The sequence below is a fragment of the Sus scrofa genome, chromosome 12 (assembly GCF_054392235.1).
Source record: "Sus scrofa isolate SSC_HxYL_T2T_F1_AM1 chromosome 12, Sscrofa_HxYL_maternal_Yorkshire_Landrace_v2.0, whole genome shotgun sequence".
Lineage (NCBI taxonomy): Eukaryota > Metazoa > Chordata > Mammalia > Artiodactyla > Suidae > Sus > Sus scrofa.
The window spans coordinates 43,460,486-43,486,255 of NC_139394.1; the positions used below are offsets into that span (position 1 = coordinate 43,460,486).

At 41.6% G+C, this 25,770-nt stretch overlaps 1 protein-coding gene across 7 annotated transcripts in view; it reads right to left on the reverse strand.

Annotated features, from left to right (window-relative positions):
* HNF1B (HNF1 homeobox B) overlaps positions 1-25,770 on the reverse strand; it is a 106,558-nt gene that overhangs the window by 272 nt on the left and 80,516 nt on the right. For 2 of the 7 annotated variants that reach the window (XR_014820329.1, XR_014820321.1), the window contains exons 11-13: positions 15,721-15,851; positions 14,395-14,492; positions 5,574-6,439 (exon numbers count right to left, since the gene is read on the reverse strand). The exons of 1 other annotated variant lie outside the window; for it this stretch is intronic. The gene's annotated coding sequence lies outside the window, so the exon portion shown is untranslated. Of the gene's footprint in view, positions 1-951; positions 1,028-5,573; positions 6,440-14,394; positions 14,496-14,613; positions 15,852-25,770 lie in introns of those variants that run through there. 4 more of the 7 variants (XR_014820326.1, XR_014820323.1, XR_014820330.1 and 1 more) reach the window with 3 other exon arrangements.

Below are 25,770 nucleotides of genomic sequence, written 5' to 3' on the forward strand. Positions count from 1 at the left end.
TTCTACACCTAAAGGAATAGTTTGGTAAACAACACGTCGGGAATCTCACCTCGGAAAACTTCCATTTTAGTGAGGATATAAGGTATTAATAAGTCGAATAATTTCTTTAAGAGCAAAGTGCTGTGACACAGAACAGTGTAATTAATAGAGAAAGGAAAGAAGAGCTACTTTTAGGTAGGTGAGTCAGGTTCACTCTGATGAAGTGATATTTAATCTAAGAGGAGGCAGATAAACATATGCCTGAAGAAGGAAAAAGGTTTGGAACCTTGAGGAAATAGAAAGGCAACCAGGGTGACTGGAGCCAGGTTACCGTGAGGAAGCGTGGCACAGATAAGGTTGGAGGGACAAATGAAAACTAATCCTAGAGACTCATAACAAGGTCATGGAAAGGAATATGGATTTTAATATAAGCACGCTAGTGCAGCATGATCATCACGTTTCATATTCATTTTCTTCATTGTGTTTGTACCAAACAAAATTTATATGTGCATTGCCTCCCCTTTCTAGAATGAAGTCCAGGACCACAGAGATCTAATTTGCTTCACCACTGTATCTCCAATTTCTGTGTGCTCTCAATAAAGTTTGATGAACGAGTGACTGCTTCATAAAAGATTACTCTGGCTGTTTTAGAGAATGGACCACAGAAGGGATAAGAGTGGAAACAGAGAGGTCAGTTAAAGTAGCAGTGATGATGGTGGCTTGGATTAGGGTGGTATCCATGCTTTGGCGTTAAATGGATAGATTGGCATATATTTTGGAGGTAGATCTAAATGCACCTGATGACTTTCATATGGCTGGAATCGCTCCTGGGTTTTTGATTTCAAAGCTGGGGTAGATGGCATGCCATTTACTATGCTAGGAAAGACTGAGGGAAGAACAGCTTTTTGTGTGTGTGTGGATGAGGCATGGAGAAGTGGAATCACTTGGCATGGTTCAGACATGTTAAGATACCTCATTGACTTTATGTAGAGATGTCCAGGTAGATGGCTGATTTCACAAGTCTGAAGCTCAGGGGAAAAGGTCAGGGCTAGAAAAATAAATTTGGGAGTCATCAGCCTATAAATGGTACAATGGAATCATGTCAGGCCAGCATTTAGTTTGTTAAAATTGAGTTATACATATTCAACCAAAGAGTGTGAGAAATACTTTAAATTGTGTGATTCCTTTACACTCAAGGAAAGCAAACGTGGAGTGAAGATGAGATGAAGGATGTGAATCTGCTGCGCTCTCAGATGGATTCATTCAGTCCCTATTTCCCTCTTATAGTGGGAACATTTTAAAGATGTATCTTTAAAAATAAGTATTTTTCTTAAAACACGCCCCCTCTGTGAAAGCCCCAAGTACTTCATCTTTTGGTCAATAAAAACAATTTATCTCAACATGGGAGGAAAACAAATTGAGTATTTTAGGAAATAGAGTGTTGGTCTTCCATTCGGCCCATAAATATGGCCACAATCATATATAAAAATCAGTATCTGTGAAACCACACATACTGTACTTTATGGGTGACTTAGGAATTTCCAAGAATAATTCTACCTCCTGAGTTGTTTTTTTTTTTTTTTTTAAATGAGCTGACTTTGGAATCCAGTCCCTATGTAAGTGGTGACAAACCCACATCAAAAAGCATGAACTTAAATGTGATCACTTAGATTGTGTGAATTGGCAAGTGAAGGGGACCCAGAACTGACTTTTGGAGTACCCCAGCATTTAGGGATGAGGTAGAGAAGAACATACCTCCAAAACAAAAGTTTGAGGAGAAGAAACTGGTGAGGTAGGAAGGTAAAGGAATATGGTGTCATGGCAGCCAGATGAAAGTGTCAGGAAGGAAGTCCTGATCAGTTGTGTCAAAGGCTGTTGAGAGGCTGAGGACAAAGAACAGAGATCACAGCATTTGGCAACGTGGAGGTCACTAGTGACCTGATACTATCAGTTTCAGGGCATGGTGAATGGAGATGATCGAGTGGTATATGTGGAGAAATGGAGACTGTGATGAAGCCACCTCTTTCCAAAAGGTGCAGTACTGCTGGACATTGAAGACCCGTTTGAGTTAAAGACAATGAATTAAAAGAGAGACTAAGCAGCATGATTCAGCTGCTTGGATAAGGTTGTGAAGAAGTTGTATTGTTGGATTTAGCCAGGGTTAAAGTGTTTTCAGTAAATATGATAGACCCAAGAGGAAGGGGAAATCCCTAGGAATAGCTTTATTTATTAAAAATAATACTCTGGGGAGTTCTCTGGTGGTCTAGTAGTTCACCAGTGTGGCTCAGGTTCAGTCTCTGGTCTGGGAACCGAGATCCCACATCAAACCACTACATGCCACAGCCAACAAGAAAAACAACAAAAAACCAACAAGATGGAGTTCCCGTCATGGTGCAGTGGTTAACGAATCCGACTAGGAACCATGAGGTTGCGGGTTCAGTCCCTGCCCTTGCTCAGTGGGTTAATGGTCCAGCGTTGCCGTGAGCTGTGGTGTAGGTTGCAGACACGGCTCGGATCTCACATTGCTGTGGCTCTGGCATTGGCCGGTAGCCACAGCTCCGATTCAACCCCTGGCCTGGGAACCTCCATATGCCGTGGGAGCGGCCCAAGAAATAGCAACAACAACAACAACAACAACAAAAAAAAGACAAAGAAAAAAAAAAAAACCAACAAGAAAAGCCCAACGCCTGGGATTATATTAATCCAACCAACTTGCTTCCCAGCTTTCAGAGGAAAGAATTGTATTGCATGTTAAATATGTGCTGTATATTTCACTTTTATAAGCATATAATTGGAGTTAAACAAGTCTGATTTTTTTTTTTAATATTACGGCCCTAACTGCTGTACATGGAAGTTCCCCAGGCCAGAGACTGAATCTGCATCATGGCTGTGGCAACAAGGATCTTTTAACCCACTGTGCCGGGCTGGGGATCAAACCCACACCTCTGAAGCAACCCAAGCCACTACAGTCAGATTCTTAACCCACTGCATCACAGCAAGAACTCCTGAACAACTCTGAATTTATTTTTATTTTTATTTTTTTAGGGCCACTCCTGTGGCATATGGAGGTTCCCAGGCTAGGGGTCTAATCAGAGCTGGAGTCACTGGCCTACACCAGAGCCACAGCAACACCAGATCCGAGCCACATCTGCGACCTACACCACAGTTCACAGCAACACCAGATCCTTAAACCATTGAGCAAGGCCAGGGATCGAACCTGCATCCTCATGGATCCTAGTTGGGTTCATTACCACTGAGCCACGAAGAGAGCTCCCGACAACTCTGAATTTAAATCCCTCCCAGACTCTCCACCTATTAGGCATGACCTGGTCAAATTAACCTCTCTTGGTCTAATTTCCTCATTTGTAAAATGAGCATCATGATAGCTACGGCAGGATTGTTAGGAGGCTTAGGCAGAGCTCCTAAGGCAGTGGTGTATAGTGGAAAGAGCATGGGTTTGGGGAGTCAGGAAGAATTCTGTGTGAATCCAGTTGTGTCATTTAATAATTTGGTGAGTTATTTCATTGATTTGTGCCTCAATTTCCTCATTGGTTAAGTAGGGATTTTAGGATTATAATATCTACCTTGAAGTCTAGGAGTGATATTGGTTCACCACACGGAGCTCAAAATGGTGGGAATTGGCTCCAGATTCTTTCTTTCTTTCTTCCTCCCTCCATCCCTGTCTTCCATCCTTCCTTCCTTTCTTTCTCCTTCTTTCTCTTCCTTCATTCCTCCCTTCTTTCTTTCTCCCTTCTTTTCTCTTTCTTTCCTTCTTTCTTTCTCTATCTAATCTATATTTATCTATATTAGCAATATATATCATATATATGCTATTGTGTGAAGCATTTGGAACAAAGTCTCAAACATAGTAGGTGCTTAATAAATAATAGTTCTTCATCCTTACAGTCTATTCTCCTAGAGCAATAATTTTTTTAGAAGGTACTTTGAGATTGAAATCTTTTTATTTTCATGTGTGTGCATTTTTAAAATTCAAGTACAGTTGATTTACAATGTTGTGCCAATTTCTGCTGTATAGAAAAGTGACCCAGTCATACATATACATACATTCTTGTTGTCATATCATCCCCCATCATGTTCTATCTCAAGAGACTGGACACAGCTCCCTGGGCTACACAGAAAAACCCCATTGCCCACCCCATTGCTGAACTATTCTAAATGTTTGCGTCTACTAACCCCAAACTCCCAGTCCATCCCACTCCCTCCAGCCTTCCTTCTTGGCCACCACAAGTCTGTTCTCCATGTCTGTGAGTCTGTTTCTGTTCCACAGATAGGTTCATTTGTGCCATATTCTAGATAAAGCAATAATTCTTGACCTTAATAGTGCATTAGAATTCCCTAAGGAGCTTAGAAGAAAAAACAAAAACAAAAACAAAACAAAACACTAAAGAAAATGAGTCCCATGTCCCAGAAATGCTGGTTTAATTTTTCTGGAGTACTCTCTGGGCTGTAATTCTTTTTTTTCTTTTTTGGGGGGACTAGGGATTGAATTAGAGCTGCAGCTGCCAGCCTACACCACAGCCACAGCAACTTGGGATCCCAGCCACATCTGCAACCTACACCACAGTTTGCAGTAATGCTGGATTCTTGACCCACTGAATGAGACCAGGGATTGAACCCGCATCCTCATGGATATTAGTTGGGTCTTAACTCATGGAGTCACGGCAGGAATTCCTGGCCTGTAATTTTTTTTTTTTTTTTTTTTTTTTTGTCTTTTGTTGTTGTTGCTATTTCTTGGGCCGCTCCCGCGGCATATGGAGGTTCCCAGGCTAGGGGTTGAATCGGAGCTGTAGCCACCGGCCTACGCCAGAGCCACAGCAACGCAGAATCCGAGCCGCGTCTGCAACCTACACCACAGCTCACGGCAACGCCGGATCGTTAACCCACTGAGCAAGGGCAGGGACCGAACCCGCAACCTCATGGTTCCTAGTTGGATTCGTTAACCACTGCGCCACGACGGGAACTCCCTGGCCTGTAATTTTTGATAGCTTCTCCAGTGATTCTACTTGCAATCAGGGTTAAGAATCACTGTTCAAATTATCTTCCTAAAGTCCAAATAAGACCATGTCGCTTCTCTGCTTAGAAACATCTCATGATTCTCCACGGTCTACTGTCTACTCGGAGTGTAGTCTGAGCTCCAGGGTCTTGTGTGCCAGAGCCTGAGCAGTGATTCTCAATGCTTTCAGGGCATATGACTCACTCCCAGAAATAACTTCGGCTTGGGTTCAACTCCCCTCAGGCCTTTTACTTACCAGTTGTGTGATTTTAGCAAGTTCTTTATCCTCTCTAACCTCCAAGTTTATCATCTACTTTCAGCTTTGCTTCTTCTAACTCTGAAACTTGGTACATATTTTCCTTTATTCTTGGAATCCTCTCTCCTTTTTCTCTCTGGAAAACTCCTTATATTCTTCGAAATTCAGTTTATATGACTTACGAAAGGGGGGAAAGGGGTGGGAGGGATAAATTAGGAATTTGGGATTAACAGATCATACTGCTATATATTACATAGATAAACACCCAGGAGCTATTAGCACAGGGAACTATACTTAATTATCTCATAATAACCTATCATGGAAAAGAATGCAAAGAATTTTATATGTGTATATATGTCTCAATCACTTTGCTGTACACGTGAAACATTGTAAATCAATGATACGTCAATAAAAAAAACTCAGTTTCTATGTTCTCTCCTCTGAAGCTCACCCTGAATGTCCCCTCCTTGTCATAGTCCATCTTCTTTCACTGAGTTCTCAGACCACTTTGTAAATACCTCTATTTTAGCTCTTTCCCGTTGTACTGTAACCAGACTTTTTAAGCCTTTTGAGGGCTGGGGCTGTATCTCATTTGTCTTCATGTTATGCTGGCCTAGCATGGATACTGTTTTATAATTAAATGGTCAATAAATCTTGTTGAATGAATGAAGTCAAATAAAATAAGACAGAGATTCCTGAAACGGCCAACCAGGTGGATTTAGGAAAGGACCTATATCTTCTGCTTGGTGCTTTGTAATACATTTTGGCTGAATGAGTGAATAAAGTCAAATGGAAAGTGTCAGACTGCTAACATTTCCTACCTTGACAATGTCCAGGCTGACTCATTAAGGGGCCATTTCCTCTTGGGGAAAAAAACAAAACAAAACAATTAAAAACCCTCGTCAATAAAAGTAGTGAGGAAATTGAATCGTGGTTTTGTATAACTGGAATTTCTCCAAAAACCAGTATGGTCTGACTGGTAGACACACATGGTTTCTCAACTGTAGCAAGTGGGAACACAAACTTTGTAGAAGGCTACAGTGGGAGCTGCTTGGGATAGCTTGTTGTTATGGACAGAGTGATCACTTCATGCCCTGAAAGTATGTTTTTGAAAATCTTTCCTCCACTCCCGGCTTCTCATTCAACAAACTTGCCATTGTTTTCACTGTGTATTCGGCATGGACTTGGGCCTAGAGATGCAGAAACAGATTAGAATCAGTCCTTGTTCTCAAGTAGTTTAAAGCCTACGAAGGATAGTGACTAAAGCCTGTTAGAGTCTGTTTTCAAACAGAGCAAGGAAATTCTCCAAGCGCTGTAGTATAAGTTTTAGGAGGTAAGGGAGTGTTTGCTCCCTGGTGGCAGGATGGGATGGGCTTTGTAGGAAGTTGGGAAAGGTTTGTAGTGGACAGAAAGCTTGCAAACCCTTAAAAAAATACTTATTGACAAATTAGACGAGACAGGCAAATCTCTTCTAAATTAAGGGAACAGGAGCAACAGATGTAAGGCAGTCCGAAAATGCTTGTTGTGTTTGGGGATCTACCAGTGGTTCAACAAAACTGGAAGTGGATCATTCAGCAAGAGATGGAGCTAGACAGGTAGGTAAGGACCAGCCCCATACCCCTGGTGGGTATGCCGAAGAGTTTGGACCTGATCTTGTGGACACTGAGAGCCATTAAAGGATGTGTCAAGTCAGTGATAGAAAGAACTTTTTTAATTCTGAAAGATCACTCGAGCAGCAGCATGGAAGGGAGCCAAGTCTGGAGCCAGGGAGACCAGGAGACTGCTGCTGTAGTAGCTGAGTGAGGGAAGAAGGCAGTAGCAAAAGGGAAGAAAAGAAAGGAGCAGATCTAAAGGACATTAAGGTGGTCACATTGGTAGCACTCCCTTCGTGACTGGATGTAGGAGGACAGGGACAGGGAAGAAACCTAAGGTAGCTCCGAGGTCTCAAATGTCAATGACTGGGTGAGGGTGTCTCTGTCGATGGAGATTGGGAATAATGGAGAGCTAGGTTCGCTTGAGAACAATACAATAAGGTTAATTTTGAGAAGGTTGAGTTTGAGATTTCTGTAGAACACCTGAGTGGAAAACTCGTGGTCATTTGGAAATAGGAGTTATTATTTCTTTGGAAAGGGGGCTAGAAACTTCTAGATCATAGCTTCAGGGTCTTAATTAAAATATAAGTTGAGGAGAGGGTCATTGGCTATAGATAACAAACCCAGCAGCCATTCACACTTAGATAAAACTCTTACTTTCCCTGGGGCTGTGTTCATATCAAATACTGGAGCTTCACCAGTACGCATGTACTTTAGAAATCCAAATCCAGTAGTTCAGGAATCCAAATTCTTACAGTTTTTGTACATTTCTCTCTTTTTTTTTGCCATCAAGCGTCCAAAGTCCAAAGTGGTGAGTCAAAAGTATGGAATGTCATTTTCAGGCTTTAGTGGCAGTATAATGCAACGTAAATGTAACCACTCAAATATGCTTGTCATCAGGACAGACCTCAAGTAAATACTGCCAGGACCAAAGCTGACCTCACGGTGGCACTCCAGTCTTGTTGGAATACAGGGCTCCAGCGTCATTTTACTAATCTCTAAGTGGACAGTCCACACTTAAGTCAAGAGTTAGCATAAATTCTGGGTCTATAGACCCCACAGTTAAACTTTCTGGGAAGAATTTACAGGGAAGAGTATGCTTTTTTAATTTTTATTTTTGTCTTTTTAGGGCCACACCTGTGGCATATGGAAGTTCCTAGGCTAGGGATCCAATCAGAGCTGTAGCTGCCGGCCTGTGCCAGAGCCACAGCAACATGGGATCCTAGCCATGTCTGCGACCTACATCACGGGTCACTGGCAACGCCAGATCCTTAACCCACTGAGCGAGGCCAGGGATCGAACCCGCATCCTCATGGATGTTAGTCGGCTTCGTTCACCTCTGAGCCATGACAGGAACTCCAAGGATATGCTTTTTTGTTTTTAAATCCACTCTGACTTAAGGATGGATCAACAGTATAGGTGTATAATATGGCAGCAAGTCTCCATCAGAGTTCAAAACAATACCTCATTATTAGTTATTAATAGCTACCATTATGTGGCTCAGTGGGTTATGAACCTGACTAGTATCAATGAAGATGTGGGTTCCTCCCCTGGTCCCGCTCAAGTGGGTTGAGGATTCGGCATTGCTGTGAGCTGTGGTGTAGCTCGCAGATGCGGCTAGGATCTGGCGTTGCTGTGGCTCTGGTGTAGGCCAGCAACTGTAGCTCTGATTCTACCCCCAGCCTGGGAAACTCCATATGCCTGATGCAGGTGCGGCCCTAAAAAAAAAAAAGCTACTATTAATGGGTGCCAATCGAGTGCCACATACAGTTTAGGGTACTTTTCATATTATACGAGCTCATTGAACTCCTTACACCTGCTCTGTGAGATTGACGATTATTCTCATTTTTCTGAGGAAGAAACTGAAGCTCAAAGACATTAAGTCACAGAGGTAGGAATTAGCCATGATGTGTTTTGAACCCGTTCTGTGCGATTCTAAAATCTGAGATCTTTAAGCAAGGCTGCTTTGTCTCATATTATTGATGCTGAAATTAAAGTTGTAACAAATGAAACTTTGTGGTTTCTATGGGTGTAGACTGATTGGATTGAGATGGCTTAAATAATACTGTATTTAGGGAGAGCTAGTGAGGACACCTATGGTAAATTTGAAGCCTCTTCCTAAAACTCTTTACCACATGTGAGAAACAGGATATTTCCATAGTTACAAAGGATGTCCCGTAAGGTATTTGTTAATTCTAAAGAGAAAAATAGCAGATTTACAATGGAGAAAACTTACAGATGCTATGTTAATAAAAGTATAAATGATAAAGTACAAATGTGGTAAGATATCAGTGTCTGTACCCCGGAGAGATTCTTTTCCTTTTAAGGCGGAAAAAGCAAAGTGACAGGGAGGGTCTGTTGACATCACTGGTCAGCAATGGAGCAGAGGACTAATTTTTATCTTTGATCGCTATCTGTGAAAGCTCAAATCCCACAGAGGTTTCCAAATGAAATATTTACCTTTCTAAGGGGCAGAGCATTATTGGCGAATCCCAGACCCTGTATAAAGGAAGACTCCCAAATGAAAGACACAAATAATGAAACTCCAGAATAATGTTATTATACTGACCACAGACGGTAGAGGTGGGAGTTAGTGGTCCTTACTCCTCTAGTGCTTATTCAAGAGTGTCAAATCATATTTATAAAGCATTTTTAAAATGCCTTGCAGACTTCAAAGCCATGAAGCTACTCTGTATCTCTCAGAGGTAATGGCAGCATTTCGTACATCCTCAGCCTAAGATAATCCTAAGATAATGACCAATCTGCCCTTTTTTTTTTTTAGAATAGTCCTTTTAGTGAGAAGGAAAAGATGTCTAGAGAAGCTTTTTGTTCACTGTGTCGGTGTTTGCATGATTTACAGTATAATTAACCACCCCTGTAGCACCAGCAGACCAGCTCCCTTCACTATTCATCATGTTTCCAGTGACTTCAGATCATCAACTCTGCTGGGAGGAAATACCTCCTCCTTAGAGATGTAAAAATACCACGTCCCTGATCATTCCCACAGGCAGAATGTGATCCATCCGTATATCAGTACTGTTTTTCAGATCTAAGGGATTCCCCCGGCCCACTATTTTTGTACATCAAAATACTCTCAGAGCTAAAATCTAATTAAGTAAGTACGTGCAAAATATAATACTCTTTAGGAAGGATTTTGTTATTCAATTGCTGATAATCACCAGGATGTATTCGTTAAGATATAAAAGTCTAAAAGTCTAGTAACTCAAAATCTAAAACAAAACACATATATAATAAATACTATCATAAAAACCATTTTAAATCTCTAGATTAAAACCTTATTAGGTATCTAAAAAAATTTCAATGGTGTCTCCTATAGGCCGAGTACTTCTACCTCTAAGAAGTTACCCTAAAGGTACCCCTCCACCAATATACAAATACACATGCATTAAGTTAATTATTGTAGCACTGTTTGTATTTGGAAAGTATTGGATGCAACGTAAATGCCCATGTGGAGGAGAGAATTAACTATGGTTGAAGTACAATAGAGCACTACACAGGTGTAAAAAAGAAGGAAGAAGATGTTTGCAAACAGATATGGAATAATTTCTAGGATATACTGTTTAGTGAAAAAAGCAAAGGACAAAAAAGTATCTATAGTGTGACATCTTTTGTGTAAGAGAAAAGGGGACATGAGAAAACATGCAAGTGCTTGCTTTTTGACTAAAAAGCAAAACAGGAAGGAGAAACTAGAAATTAATGAGATTCCTGTTATGTACAGGAGGTGGTTGGGAATGAGGTTGAAAGGGTGAGTAGAAGATGAATAGTGACATTTCTCTTGAATATTCCTTTGCGTATGGTTCTGTCTTTTGGAGCCATGTTAATGATTTATATATTAAGCAAAACATACCACCACAGCCTCCCCACTACACACACACAGGGGAAAAGCTTAAAAGTGGAATACAAACAAATCAGCCTAACAGTTTTGAATGAATAATATAATCACATGGAAAAGCAAATGTACATGTGTGGGAGGGAAAACTAACTCAACCCAAGTAACTTCAGAATACATATTTTTTGGGCTATATATGCTTAGATTAAAGAGCAAATGAACTATAAATGAATATTAAACTGTAATTGGTTTGTTTTTGTGCAGTGGTTGGGTGGTTATTAATAGCAATTCTTTTTTTATAATTCAATGAATTTTTTTATTATTATTATTATTATTATTATTATTATTATTATCTTTATAGTTGTGCAGCCATCATCACAACCTAATTTTGGAACATTTCCATTCTAAACCCCCAGTCTACCCCCTCTCCCCGCTATCTGTCCCCTCTGGTAAGCATAAGCGTTTCAATGTCTGTGAGTCTTTATAACATATGGTCTTACATTTAGGTCTTTAAACCATTTTGAGTTTATTTTTGGGTATGGTGTTAGCGAATGTTCTAATTTCACTTTTTAACATGTAGCTTGTCCAATTTTCTCAGCACAACTTATTGAAGAGACAGTCTTTCTTCCATTGTATGTTCTTGCCTCCTTTGTCATAGATTAGTTGACCAAAGGTGCTTGGGTTTATTTCTGGGCCTTCTATCATGTTCCATTTATCTGTTTTTCTGTTTTTGTGTTAGTACCATACTCTTTTGATGACTGTAGCTTAGTAGTATAGTCTGAAGTCAGAGAGCCTGATTCCCCCACTTCCATTTTTCTCTTTAATATTGCTTTTGCTATTTGAGGTGTTTTGTGTTTCCATACAATTTTTTTTTAAGAAAACAATGACAGTAATGTAGTATCACTCACTGAGGAAAATAAGAATACACAGACATGTAAGTAAACGAAAGAGTAAATAACGTAGCAGAAGGGAAAGTGAGTCCCAGTAGAATAAATAAATGTAGAAAGAATAAATATAAATGGAATTCTACAGCTAATAAATGTAGAAGGAATGATGGAATTAGAAAAATCACAAAATGGCAACCATAATACTCATAATTTGAATCATCAGTGGATGGTAAAAAGATTGGGTAAAATTTGGATGAGAAACAGGATATTTACATAACCACAAAATAGCTTCTCACAAGATAGTATTAATTACAAAGAGGAAAGTAATAAATTGATAGTGGAGAAATCTGGCATATTAACAAAATGATCAAAGTCAATGATAAAGCCAATGTGGTAAAATATTGATATTTGGGAAATTTTGGTGAGCGATATTCAGGAATTTTTGGTATTATGCTTGCAACTTTTCTGAGATTATATAAAAATAAAAAGTTAAAAAGAAAAGGCAATTAAAGCACTTTTGAGGAGTTTGCTAGGCCACAGCAAGACAAGGCTGTAATCAATATATAGCAAGTTAACTCCACCTGCCTCCTCTGCAGAACAGTTTCCAGAAATCACTGTTAGGGAGCAAGGGATGGCTGGAGGGCAAAAACCTTAGTGGATGTTTCTTTGAACAAAATTTTTTATTTTTATTTTTTAAATTTAAATTTAATTAAAAGAAACTTTGTTGGCATTCTTTTATTTTTTGTCCTTTTAGGGCCACACTTGTGGCATGTGGAGGTTCCCAGGCTAGGGGTCAATTTGGAGCTATAGCCACTGGCCTACACCACAGCCACAGCAATGCCAGATCCAAGCTGCATCTTTGACCCACACCACAGCTCAGGGCAACACCGGATCCTTAACCTCTGAGTGAGACCAAGGATTGAACCTGCGTCCTCATGGTTACTAGTCAGATTTGTTTCCACTCAGAACAAAATATTTATTTATGTGTTTATTTATTTGCTTTTTTGTTTGTCTGTCTTTTTAGGGCCACACGTGAGCATATGGAGGCTCTCAGGCTAGGGGTACCACAGCCACAGCAACACCAAATCCAAGCTGCCTCTGTGACCTACATCATAGCTCACAGCAACACCGGATCCTTACCCACTGAATGAGGCCAGGGATCAACCCTGCATCCTCATGGATACTAGTCAGATTTGTCTCTGCTGCACCACAATGGGAACTTCAGAACAAAATTTTTAAAACTTTTTTTTTTGAAAAGATGTAAACCTGTTGGAAAAGAATTTTTGATATAAAATTTGAAAAACACTATTATGTACCACAAAGTCTGTTTCTAGTTCTTAAAAATAAATGATTGGATGGCAATTTAAATCCTGTGAGACATAAAAATCAAAGAAATTTAAAAAATTAAAAATGGAGTAATTTCTGTTCTCTGGGAACAGGGAACTGGGAAGTTAGTAGATTTAATAGAAAGTTTTTGATTGTGATGGCTGTTATAAAGCTTTGATGTTACCGATGCAGAGACACACTCTCAAACGGGTGTTTTTCCCATCACATAGAAATAAGTGTGAGGAGGGAGTTCCCATCATGGTGCAGCAGAAACGAATTTGACTAGGAACCATGAGGTTGTGGGTTCGGTTCCTGACCTTTCTCAGTGGGTTAAGGTTCTGGTGTTGCTGTGAGCTGTGGTGTAGGTCGGGGGCTACAGCTCTGATTGGACCCCCAGTCTGGAAACCTCCTTATGCCATGGGTACAGCCCTAAAAAGACAAAAGACCAAAAAACAAACAACAACGACAACAACAACAAAAGAAGTAAGTATGAGGAGTCCCTGTCGTGGCTCAGTGGTTAACAAACCTGATTAGTATCCACGAGGACTTGGGTTCAACACCTGGCCTTGCTCAGTGGGTTAAGGATACCGAGTTGCCTCGAGCTGCAGTGTAGGTCGCAGACACGGCTAGGGTGTGGAGTGGCTGTGGCTGTAGCTGGCACCTACAGCTTCAATTCAACCCCTAGCCCAGGAACCTCCATATCCTATGGGTGCAGCCCTAAAAGAAGCCAAAAACAAACAAACAAACAAAAGTATAAGATTGTTGAAAAGAACTGTCCTAAGTAATGAAAAATACTGCTGCAAAGACTTGCCATTTATTATTCTAAATATTGTTCATATATTAACCCATTTAACCTCGCTGCAACTCCGTGCAGTAGACACTGTATTGTTAGTTTACAATCGAGAAAAAAACCAAGGTTTTCAAACATCCTTTTTTTTTTTTTTTTTTTTTTTTTTAATAGTATAATATTTATTTATTTATTTATTTATTTTTGCCTTTGTCTTTTTGTCTTTTGTCGTTGTTGTTGTTGTTGCTATTTCTTGGGCCGCGCCCGAGGCATATGGAGGTTCCCAGGCTAGGGGTTGAATCGGAACTGTAGCCACCGGCCTACGCCAGAGGCACAGCAACGCGGGATCTGAGCCGCGTCTGCAACCTACACCACAGCTCACGGCAACGCCGGATCATTAACCCACTGAGCAAGGGCAGGGACCGAACCCGCAACCTCATGGTTCCTAGTCGGATTCGTTAACCACTGCGCCACGACGGGAACTCCTCAAACATCCTTGATTAACTGGGTTCTCAGTGCCTGATGGTTTTTCACGGCAACTCAGGTCGAAGAAACACCAGTTAATTCCATTTATTAGGTTGTTAGAGCCAAATATCTTAACATCTATTTGTGATTTCACAATTCAGTAGCTGTTAAAAATACATATACGTTGAAAGAGAAAATACATTATTTCCTTGTTAAATAAATAATCGCGATTACTTACCAGTTGGACGGATGAGCCTGTTGAGGGCTGCACATTTCAAACCTTGAGCTCAGGTCAGACACTGCCACCCTCAATTTCACAGCAGCTTCAGAGTCCAGCTTCTCAAAGATATGACATCATCAAAAGGATAACAGTCTCAGGTTTATATCGAGATCTACTGTGCACTAGAGGTTCTCATGCTTTCCGACAGATGTTGAGGTTAACTGCTACCCTTGAAACTTTTTTTTTTTTTTTCGTTTTTGGCTGCCCGAGGCATGTGGAGCTCCCGAGCCAGGGTTTAGATCCCAGCCACAGTCTCGACCTAAGCCACAGCTGTGGCAACCACAGGATCTTTAACCCACTGTGCCTTGGGGGTTGAACTTGCAACCCAGCGCTCCCAAGACACAGCTGATCCCACTGCGCCACAGAAGGAGCTCCACCCTTGAAACTTTTAAATTTTTTATGTTGCCCCATGGGCTTGCTGCTGTGGCACCCTGTGGTGCTTTGGGGCACAGTTTAAGAACTGTGGATCTAGGAGTTCCCTTTGTGGCTCAGTGGTTAACAAACCCAACTAGGATCCATGAGGATGTGGGTTTGATCCCTGGCCTCGCTCAGTAGGTTGCTGGTGAGCTGTGGTGTAGGTTGCACATGCAGCTTGGATTCTGTGTTGCTGTGGCTGTGGCATAGGCTGGCAGTTGAAGCTTTGATTCAACCCCTAGCCTGGAAACTTCCATAGGCCACAGGTGTGGCCCTAAAAAAGTAAAAAAAAAAAAAAAAAAAAAAGTGGATCTAACAGAATTATTATTCAGTTTGGGGGAAAACCAAAATCAGAATAGTGTGAACATTAACAAATTGTATAAAGTGTTAACATTTAAAAAACTTGTTTTTCGAATGCCTTTTGTTCTATCTGATTGCTTTGGGATAGACTTTTTAAAAAATATTATAGTGAACTTACAATATTGTATTAGTTTCGGGTATACAACAAGTGACTCAATAGTTTTATAGATTGTATGGGTTAGATTCCTATTTTACAGATAACAAAACAGAAACAAAATCATCTGGAACGAACAATAAAATGTTACCATTTTGCAGGTCAAAGGTAAATGCTGGTATTTAAGGAGTGGAAAGCAAGGACAGTACATGATAAATGTTTCAGCTGATTATACGTGTAATAAAAATATTTTATACTACCAAGTACATACAGTGAACTCGAGGAACTTGGCAAGTTTAAATTGACCCTCTCTTTTAAGCAAATTTATTACTTCAAAACTGGAGGGTTTTAAACCAGTATGTATACAAGGGGCTTGATTATGTTACAAAAGAATATTATTTAAGATTCCTTGGTACCTTGAGGGTATGATGTAGTTCAGTGAAATTGAGATGCATGCCTGGAATTCCTTGGTGGCCTCTTAGTTAAGGATTCAGTGTTGTCACTGCCGGGGTAGGGGTTCGATCCCTGGCCCAGGAACTTCTGCATGCTGTGAGGGCAGCCAAAATAAATAAATAAATAAAAATAAAATTTCAGAAAGGTGTATGCTTAACTCTTTTCAAACACATTCATTTATAACTATCGCTTTGTTGCTTACATTGCATTTTGAGTTTTCTGTCTCTTAGGAGGATAGGAAGGAAAACATTCACCTCTTAATTGTACACAGAGGGCAAACAAAACAGAGAGAAGCAGTGAGTTTGCTTAGCATCACACAGTAAGAAATTAGGAGGCATCACTTACTCATCTGTATTCTAAAAAATCATGTCAAAAGATCATATATGACATGTTAGTACCTAATAGCCGTAGTTCTTTTCACAATAAAGTAATGAGGTGGAACAATCAATAAATAAGCTCAAAAGTGCCTATTTCTGCAAGATTTGGGACTAGAGATTTTTTGCCCAAGAATTTGTCTCAGTTCTATCGACTATACTGATTCTTTAGATAATGCCAGCAGAGTTGGTGCAGTGGAAACGGATCTGACTAGGAACCATGAGGTGGCTGGTTAAATCCCTGGCCTTGCTCAGTGGGTTAAGGATCTGGAGTTGCTGTGAGCTGTGGTGTAGGTCGCAGACACAGCTTGGATCTGGGGTTGCCGTGGCTGTGGGGTAGGCCAGCAGCTGCAGCTCTGATTTGACCCCTAGCCTGGGAACCTCATATGCCATGGGTATGGCCCTAAAAAAACAACAAAAAAAAGACCCCCTCCCCAAAAGAAAAGGATAATGACAGCATGGAGTATCCCATGAATGATGTGATTGAAATAGGCTTAATGACAGGTGGAAGGAAATGCTTATTCCTGCTTTACTCCAATGTTTATTTTGACTAGTGTGTAACTTCAGTTCATGAAGAACCAAGAAAGTTTCACTTCACTTTGCCATCATCATTTTAATGGCAGATTGACTCAACAAAGCTGGGGTTCCCAGAGCATTGAGTAAAACACCACTGAGCCCTGGCCAATATCTTGACCACACCTCAAAGATACCATTGAGGTCCATCTGCAAAGTTCTCCTGCAGCCCAGACTGAAGTATCTTCCTGGGGGCCTCTGTTATTTTAATTATGGAGAAATTACTGAGCATAGCCTTTTATAGCCACTTAGCTGTGTGACTGTCACTCCCTTTCTTTTCATTGTTCAGGCTGAGTACCTGGGATTCTTTAAGGTAGAAATAAAGGCCCTTCCCCGGGTCCTTGGGAGAAGTGGAGAAATCTAAGATAATCCCGGTGGAGAAGTGGTCTTTTTATAGTTCTGAATAGTAGGTCTATTGTTATTGCTTGGATCTGAACAATTGTCTTCAAGACTATGAGCCAATAGTTTGCTATCCAAAGTTTCATTTAAATATCCTGATGAATTGGCTGCAAAAAAGAGGAGTGGGGAGGAATGTGAAAGGGCTTGGATGACAAAGAACCGTAAATCATCTCTGGTACAGTGGGCCCCCTATCACGCAGCCTTTGGGCTTGTCAGAGAAGCTGTAGGGAGAAGGATGAGAGAGAAGGGGGTCTTCCAGCTGCGGGGCTGTAGCAGCCCCAGACCAGGAAAGCCACTTAGCCCCAGCGAATCCTTCCTGAGGTATCATTCCCTTATTCACTTAGGAAATGTTTATCAAGTGGGTCCCTACTCTACGCAAGGCACTGTTCTAGATGCTGTTGGGGTGGGAGGGAAAGGGAGGGGAGAAGCTGTACCCAGATGAGTAAGACTATTTATTGGGCATGGTTATGACAAGGACTCTGCTCCCTTCTTCAGCATAAACACTGGTTTATCATTAGGGTGAACTTCATTTCATGGGGCGGATCTGTTTCTGAGCCTTTCTGGCATTAAAGTGATTTGCCATCAAGCGAATCTCCTCTAAATTCTCCAGAAAGCCTTCCCTATCCCCCTCAGCTGGAATCAGCTTCCCTATGTTGCTGGAGCCCTCTCCTTAGGCATACATGACATGTTTCTCAGTAGACCTTTACAAGGAAACTGTCATCGAGTGGAAAGTGGAAAGACCATGGGTTCCTGAGCCAAACAGGCTCAAATCAGAATCCTAGCTCCACTACTTATTAGCCATGTGTGATCGGGGTTAACGATTTTTTTTTTTTTTTTTTTGGCTGCACCCGTTGCATGGGAAAGTTCCCAAGCCAGGGATTGAACTTGGGCCCCAGCTGTGATCTACGCCATGGCTACAGCAATGCCAGATCCTTCACCCATGCTGCCACAGTGGGAACTCTTGGGTTAATTTCTTAATACCTCTAAGCCTCAGGTTCTGCTGTGAAATGGGGATAAAAATAGTTCCTATTCACTAGAACTGTGTAAGAATGAAATAAGATAAGGTTGGTTGGCATTTAGAAAATGCCTGGAATATAGTAAGCATTTAGGAATTGTGAGTCATCATTATTAGGTGCTTTACAGGTGATCATTTTACAGGTGAGGAAAATGAAGCACATAAAGATTTAATGACTTAGGTACATTATAACGTGGAGGAAGTTTGTTACTGCATTTAAGAACGCTGGAGTCAGGCAGACCTCATTCACATTCCTTTTTTGCCATTTATCATGTATACTACTCTGAACAAATAATTTGATTTCTCTTAGTTTCACTTCTCTATTTTTGTCAAATGGAAACGATAATTGCTAGTAATGTCTACTTCACGCTTATTATGAGGAGTACATGAGATGATGTGTATAAAGTGCTTGGCACGAAGAATAGACCTGGAAAACAGGAGCCACTCTTATTACCCAAAGTCACCCAGTTGACACGTGACAGGACCTGGGTTGAAATGCAGTAGCTCTGAATCCCAGTGCTTACCTTTTTCTAATAAACTCATCAGCTCCTTTGCTCTCTGAGCTAGAATTCTGAAGAATTAGTGGATGTAATCAACCCTTGGAGGGCTTTTTGCAAGTGCAATTAAATTAGCTTATTCTCCTCTTTTGGTGATTGCTCTGTATTTATTTATTTTTTAAATAGGTACTCACATACCCATAATCTTTTGTTTTTTGGCTGCATCTGTGCCATATGGTAGTTCCCAGGCTAGGGGTGGAATCGGAGCTGTACGAACCCGCCAGCCTGCCCCACAGCCACAGCAACTGTGCGAGGCCAGGGATTGAGCCTGCATCCTCATGGATGCCAGTCAGATCGTTTCCACTGAAACTCCAACACACACCCCTGATCTTTTTTTTTTTTTGTCTTTTTGCTATTTCTTTGGGCCGCTCCCGCGGCATATGGAGGTTCCCAGGCTAGGGGTTGAATCGGAGCTGCAGCCACCGGCCTACGCCAGAGCCACAGCAACGCGGGATCCGAGCCGAGTCTGCAACCTACACCACAGCTCACGGCAATGCCGGATCATTAACCCACTGAGCAAGGCCAGGGATCAAACCCGCAACTTCATGGTTCCTAGTCGGATTCGTTAACCACTGCGCCACGACGGGAACTCCCACACCCCCTGATCTTGAACTAGACTTTCTCCTCCCCATCAATGGAATATATAGGTATGTGTGTGTGTGTATTTTCCAACCTCATAGAGGAATAGCCAACGTCTTAAAGGAACATACTATTGCCTTCACCCACATGGCTTTTTCAAAATACTTGCCTTTGAAAGAAGTCGATATCCCAGAGAAAGCATTCCAGGGGCTTTCTTGCAATGAGCAGTGGGACTAAAATTCAAGTTTGTGGAATGAAACCCAAGTGAAAGGAAAAGCAAGATCTCGCCTCCTTCCCAGCAAGCCCTGTCTTCGGGATACCGCCCCTCCTCATCCTTAGGAGGAGAGAGAGCCCAGCCGTAGGGTCAAGGAGTGGTGACCAGGTTAGCAACAAGGGCAACAGAGGGAGGAGACAAAAGAACAGAAAGTGGCAGCAGCTGGCTGAATGCCTGAGCATGTTTCTTTGCTGAAAGAGAATGGCAGACAACGATTCAAACTGAGAAAGGGGAGCGGGGAGGGGGAAGCGGACAGCTAATGGATGGGGTGGCCCAGCAGGGGTCAGAGGTCAGGAGGGCACTCAGGGAACTAATTGGCCACTCTGTGCATATTCACTGTCTGCTTCTAGCCTACAGCTGGGCCTTGAGGGAGAGCCCTGGGATTGAAGCTGCCTTTATTTTTTGATGCCCTGAGATTGGAGGCCAGTTGGTGAAAAGCAACTGAGACAAGAAACTTCCTCCCTTCTCTAGGAATAGCTGACTGAGGACAGCCTTCACCAAAGGAAAATGCTAAAGATTCCACTCCCTTCCTTCCTTCCTTCTTTCATTCATGCTTTGCCTCCTCTTCTTCTCCATCACCCTGGGTTGAAATGCAGTAGCTCTGAATCCCAAGTGCTTACCCTTTTCTAATAAACTCATCAGCTCCTTTGCTCTCTGAGCTAGAATTCTGAAGAATTAGTGGATGTTATCAACCCTTGGAGGGCTTTTTGCAAGTGCAATTAAATTAGCTTATTCTCCTCTTTTGGTGATTGCTTTGTATTTATTTATTTTTTTTTAATAGGTACTCACATACCCATAATCTTTTGTTTTTTGGCTGCATCTGTGCCATATGCTGGTTCCCAGGCTAGGGGTGGAATCGGAGCTGTACGAACCCGCCAGCCTGCCGCACAGCCACAGCAACTGTGAACCAGATCCGAGCCCTGTCTGGAACCTACACCACCGTTCACGGCAATGCTGGGTCCTTAACCCATCATCATCACCACCACCATGTGTTAACTGGATGCCCCAGGCAATGTTCTGCTGGGCACTTTCAAGATGGGAAGGATTATAGACATCGTTAGCTTGGAACACAGATGATCAGAGTGAGGCCTGGGCTGTATGGATGGCTCAGTCCAGCTGTCTTTTTTCAGATGTATGGAAATGAGGAAAGCAAGGCGCTCAAATGCACAGAAGAAGGAGTAGAAGAGGGAGCAGAGCTCAGGTCTTCTTCCTTCTGGTCCAGACATGTTTTTCCATGACATTCTTCTCAGAAACATTAACTTTGCAAGCTTGGGCCAACTGGTGTGGTTGACAGCTCAACCTCTGGGGCAGACAATCTGAGCTAGAATGCTGGTTATGAGCTCTAGGACCTTGGGCTAGTTACTTAATCTCTCAAAGCAACAAGTTGCTTGTCTGTAGAAAAACAAGGTTGTTATGTGGATTGAGTGAAGTAAATGCATGTCAAGTGAGCATATGCTCCAATAATGTTAACTATTACTCTCGCTGTTTCTTCAGAGCCCAGAGTAGTCTGTGCTTATGGCAATAAACAGGTAACCCAATGAACACCGACTCTTTCTTCCTCTATAATCTCTGTGGGAAACTCCTTCCAAGATGAAAATGCTCATTCCTCCTCAGTTAGGAGATCTGTGAGGAATGGAGGGAAATTGGGGAGGCCCGTCTGAACCTTCTACTGAGGGGCTGTGCACATTTGGAAGGAGATGACTTGGGCCAATGCATGCAAAGGGCTTAGAATGGTGCAGGGCACAGAGTCAGCCCTCAGTCAAGATCAGTCGTTGTTGTTACTACTGGGAAGGAGGAAGTTTTTTGCCTCTGCAGAGGGTCAAGCATTAGACTGGCTTACCCTTTCTCAGGGATCCTGGGAGGAACACTCATGGGTCAGAGGGACGTTGGCCAAGATAAGGTTTGAGTTCTGTGAAATTTCTTTCTAACTTTTTTTTTTTTTTTTTTGTCTTTTTGTCTTTTGTCTTTTGTTGTTGTTGTTGTTGCTATTTCTTGGGCCGCTCCCACGGCATATGGAGGTTCCCAGGCTAGGGGTCGAATCGGAGCTGTAGCCACCGGCCTACGCCAGAGCCACAGCAACGCGGGATCTGAGCCATGTCTGCAACCTACACCACAGCTCACGGCAACGCCGGATCGTTAACCCACTGAGCAAGGGCAGGGACCGAACCCGCAACCTCATGGTTCCTAGTCGGATTCGTTAACCACTGCGCCACGACGGGAACTCCTCTTTCTAACTTTAATAGAACCAGTTTCCTAGCTCTGTCTGGAGTTTTGAAGCAGATCATCACGCTGGTACCATTGCACATGGACTCTGGAGCAGATAAAAAGACAAAAAGACAAACGAGACCTAGACCGTCCGTAAACACTGGCTTGCCCACCCTATTGTGGGGCTTGACATTAGGGACGCCATGGTCACAGAGGGACGATGAGCATATACCCAAAACTTAATTTTGAAGCTCCCTTTTGCCGCCTGTTCTTCCCATTTCTTTTCTTTTTTTCTTTTTTTTTTTTTTTTTTGGCTTTTTATCTTTTCTAGGGCCACACCTGTGGCATACGGAGGTTCCTTGGTTAGGGGTCCATTAGAAGCTGTAGCCACTGGCCTACACCTGACACACAGCAATGCCAGATCTGAGCCACACCATAGCCAGATCCTTAACCCACTGAGCGAGGCCAGGGGTCGAACCTGCAACCTCATGGTTCTTAGATTCGTTAACCACTGAGCCACAACGGGAACTCCTATTCTTCCCATTTCATTCATTCATTATTGAAGTATAATTTACAGACAGTAAAATGAACATCTTAATGTTCAGTTCAATGAGTTTTGATAATTGTATACATTCATGTAACCTCCTCTCCAAACAAGGTACAGAGTCGTGCCAACACCCCAGAAAGTTCCCTCTTGCTCCTTCTCCCGACTAGGCCATTCTGACTTCCATCACCCTAACTTCGGTTTGCCTGTTGTTGCATGCCATACATTTTTGTAACTGCCTCCTTGTGTTAAACATGTTTTTGAGATTCATTCACATTGTTCATGTTGGGTAATTCATTCCTTTTGATTGAACGCTACCCCCACTGTAGGAGTAAACCATAACTTAGCCATTTTCCTGTGAGGTACATTTGATTTATTTCCTGTTTGGGGCTGTTATGATTCTTCTTCTTTTTTTTTAGCCACACCCATGGCATATGGAAGTTCCCAGGCCAGGGATCAAATCCGAGCAGGAGCTGCAGCCACGCTGGATCCTTACTTAACCCACTGTGCCAGGCCAAGGATCTAATTGGCACCTCCGCAGAGACAAGCAGTATTGTTAACCCACTGTGCCACAGTAGGATCTCCTGTTATGATTATTCTTATAATTTCCTGAGTCCTGTTGCATTTATGTTTTAATTATAAACTAGATACAGAGCAGGAATTCCCACTGTGGCACAACGGTATTGGCAGCATCTTGGGAGTGCTGGGATGCAAGTTCAATCCCTGGCCTAGCACAGTGGGTTAAGGATCCAGCATTGCCACAGCTGTGGCTTAAGTCATAACTACAGCTCAGATCTGATCCCTAGCCCGGGAACTCCATATGCCATGGAGTGCCCAAAAAAGAAAAAAAAAAATAGACACAGAACAGTTCAGAGATTATTACAGATATTCATGTATCACTACTCATATTTAATATGTTAACATTTTGCCATATTCGGATTTTTTTTTTTAAAGAACGCTTACAGATTTAGTTGAAACCTACTCTGTATTCCTCTCCACTTCTGTTCTTCACTTCTCATCCTTCAGACATGACTACTTTACTGAAGTTTGAATCCATTGTGTTTTCACGTGTTTGGTAATGTGTAGATATGAATAGATCTGTTTTCATTAATGTGTTAGGTACTTGGTAGGGCCTTTCCATCTGGAAAGTCATGTCTTCTAAGAAATTTTTCTTGGATTATTTGAGAATTTCATCTCTTCTGTTTTCTCTGTTCTCTGTGGAGTTCCTGTTATTCAGATGTTAGACCTCCTGGATTGGTCCTCTTATTTTCTCTTCTATTTTTTTCCCTTTGTCTTTTTATTCATCTTTCTGGGAATTTTCTCAACTTTATCTTCCAACTCATTAAGCTTTCCATTGATGTTATTATATATACATGATGTAACTTCTAGTATATATTATATATATTTTATATATATGTAATTTCTGATACTTTAAAAAAATTGTCTGAATGTTTCTTTTTTGTTTATTTGCTTTTAGTTTCCTTTTCCTGCATACGAAACTTTTTTTTTTTTTTTTTTTGTCTTTTTCTAGGGCCACACTTGCCACACATGGAGATTCCCAGGCTAGGAGGTCTAATCAGAGCGGTAGCCGCCGGCCTACGCCAGGGCCACGGCAATGCGGGATCTGAGCCATGTCTGCAACCTGCATCACAGCTCACGGCAACGCTGGATCTTTAACCCACTGAGCGAGGCTAGGGATCGAACCCCCAACCTCATGGTTCCTAGTCGGATTCGTTAACCACTGAGCCACGATGGGAACTCCTAGAATCTGTTTTCTCCAGGTTGCTTTTTCCTCTTTGTTTCTTTTAGTCTCTATTGTTTGTGTTGGAAGTTTTTTGGTGATCCTTGGATGCTCATTAATATTTAAATATGGGGCACTAAAAAACTGATTGAAAGCTCTGAGCTTTAGAGTAGGGCTTGTCAATTATGGGGCTCACTGTAGGTTTACACTGTTGTGCCATTTCCTTGGGGAAACCCCCAAAGTCAGAAGTGTTAGGCTTTTCCTCTTGGACTAGTTAGAAGTCCTAGAGAAGCCCGGCCCAATCTCCTTCCTGGAGGGTAAAGGCTTCCTTCATTTCATCAGCATTTGGTGTATGAACAGTCATTTAATCCTCTTGTTATCCGTAGAATAACCTGCCCTCAGCTTTGTCTGTTGTTTTCTTCTTCAGAGTCTCTTTGATTCTCTTCCAAGTCGTGACAACATGAAGCAAGGGAAAATAATTTAGGATTTTGAAGATTTTCATCTGATCTTGGTATGTTTCATTGCAACTTCATTCATCCTTGTTGCCTGAAGTACTTGGTAGAACAATATGGGTTATCTCCCAGCTTTCTCCATTTCTAGATTGGGATTTAATTTTTCTCAGGTTTACTGAGTCAGTTCTCTCTCATTTATTTTCTACCTTCCAAAATGTGTTGCAGTCTCCTTTCCCATTTTCTTTACCCTTGTAAGTTTATGCCTTTTATAAAAAGAATATTTACGGTCATCTCAGCAATGGTGGAAGACTCTCCTATTATGATTCTAAGTGATATATCTGAAGGTATGAGTGAGGCCTAGTACATTTGCATATATATTTTTACACAGTGGCCTTCCATTTATGTGACTTGTTTGTTCATATTCTTTGAACGTTTTCCTCTTAGGTTGTTGGTCTTTTTCCTATTGATTTGTTAGAATTCCTTGTATAACCTGTTACTCATCCTTCGTTAGCAGCGTTCGTTGTAAAAAGTTTCTCCCACTCTGTGGTTTCACTTTTAACTGTGTCGTTCCCCCCCCCCCATTTCAATATAATTAATACATTAAATATATTTAATATATTAAATCTTCACTTTAATATGGTCAAATTTATCCTTTATACTATTGTGGTTTGGGAGTCTTACCTAAGAAATCCTGCCCTATCCCAAGGGCATAAAACTATTCTCCAATATTTTCTTCTAAGAGCTTTAAATATTTGTCTTTTCACATAAAGTCTTTAAGTTGCTTTTTAGATATAGTGTGAGGTAGGAAGTTAATTTTTCCATATTGATAATTAATTCTTCCAGCACCCTTTGTTGAATTGTCCATCCTTTCCTCAGTGATCTGTGATGCCATTTCTATAATATACCACGTTCTCATTATTTATGGGTCTATTCTGAGCTCTCTATTCCATTCCATTGGAGCTGTTTATCTCTCTCTGTGTCAAAATCATACCATTTTAGTTATCACAGCTTTATTGTTTTTCACATGTGGTAAAGCAAACACTGTGTCCTTTTTCTTTCTTTTTTTTTTGTCTTTTGTTGTTGTTGTTGTTGTTGCTATTTCTTGGGCCGCTCCTGCGGCATATGGAGGTTCCCAGGCTAGGGGTCGAATCGGAGCTGTAGCCACCGGCCTACGCCAGAGCCACAGCAACGCGGGATCCGAGCCACGTCTGCAACCTACACCACAGCTCAAGGCAACGCCGGATCGTTCACCCACTGAGCAAGGGCAGGGACCGAACCCGCAACCTCATGGTTCCTAGTC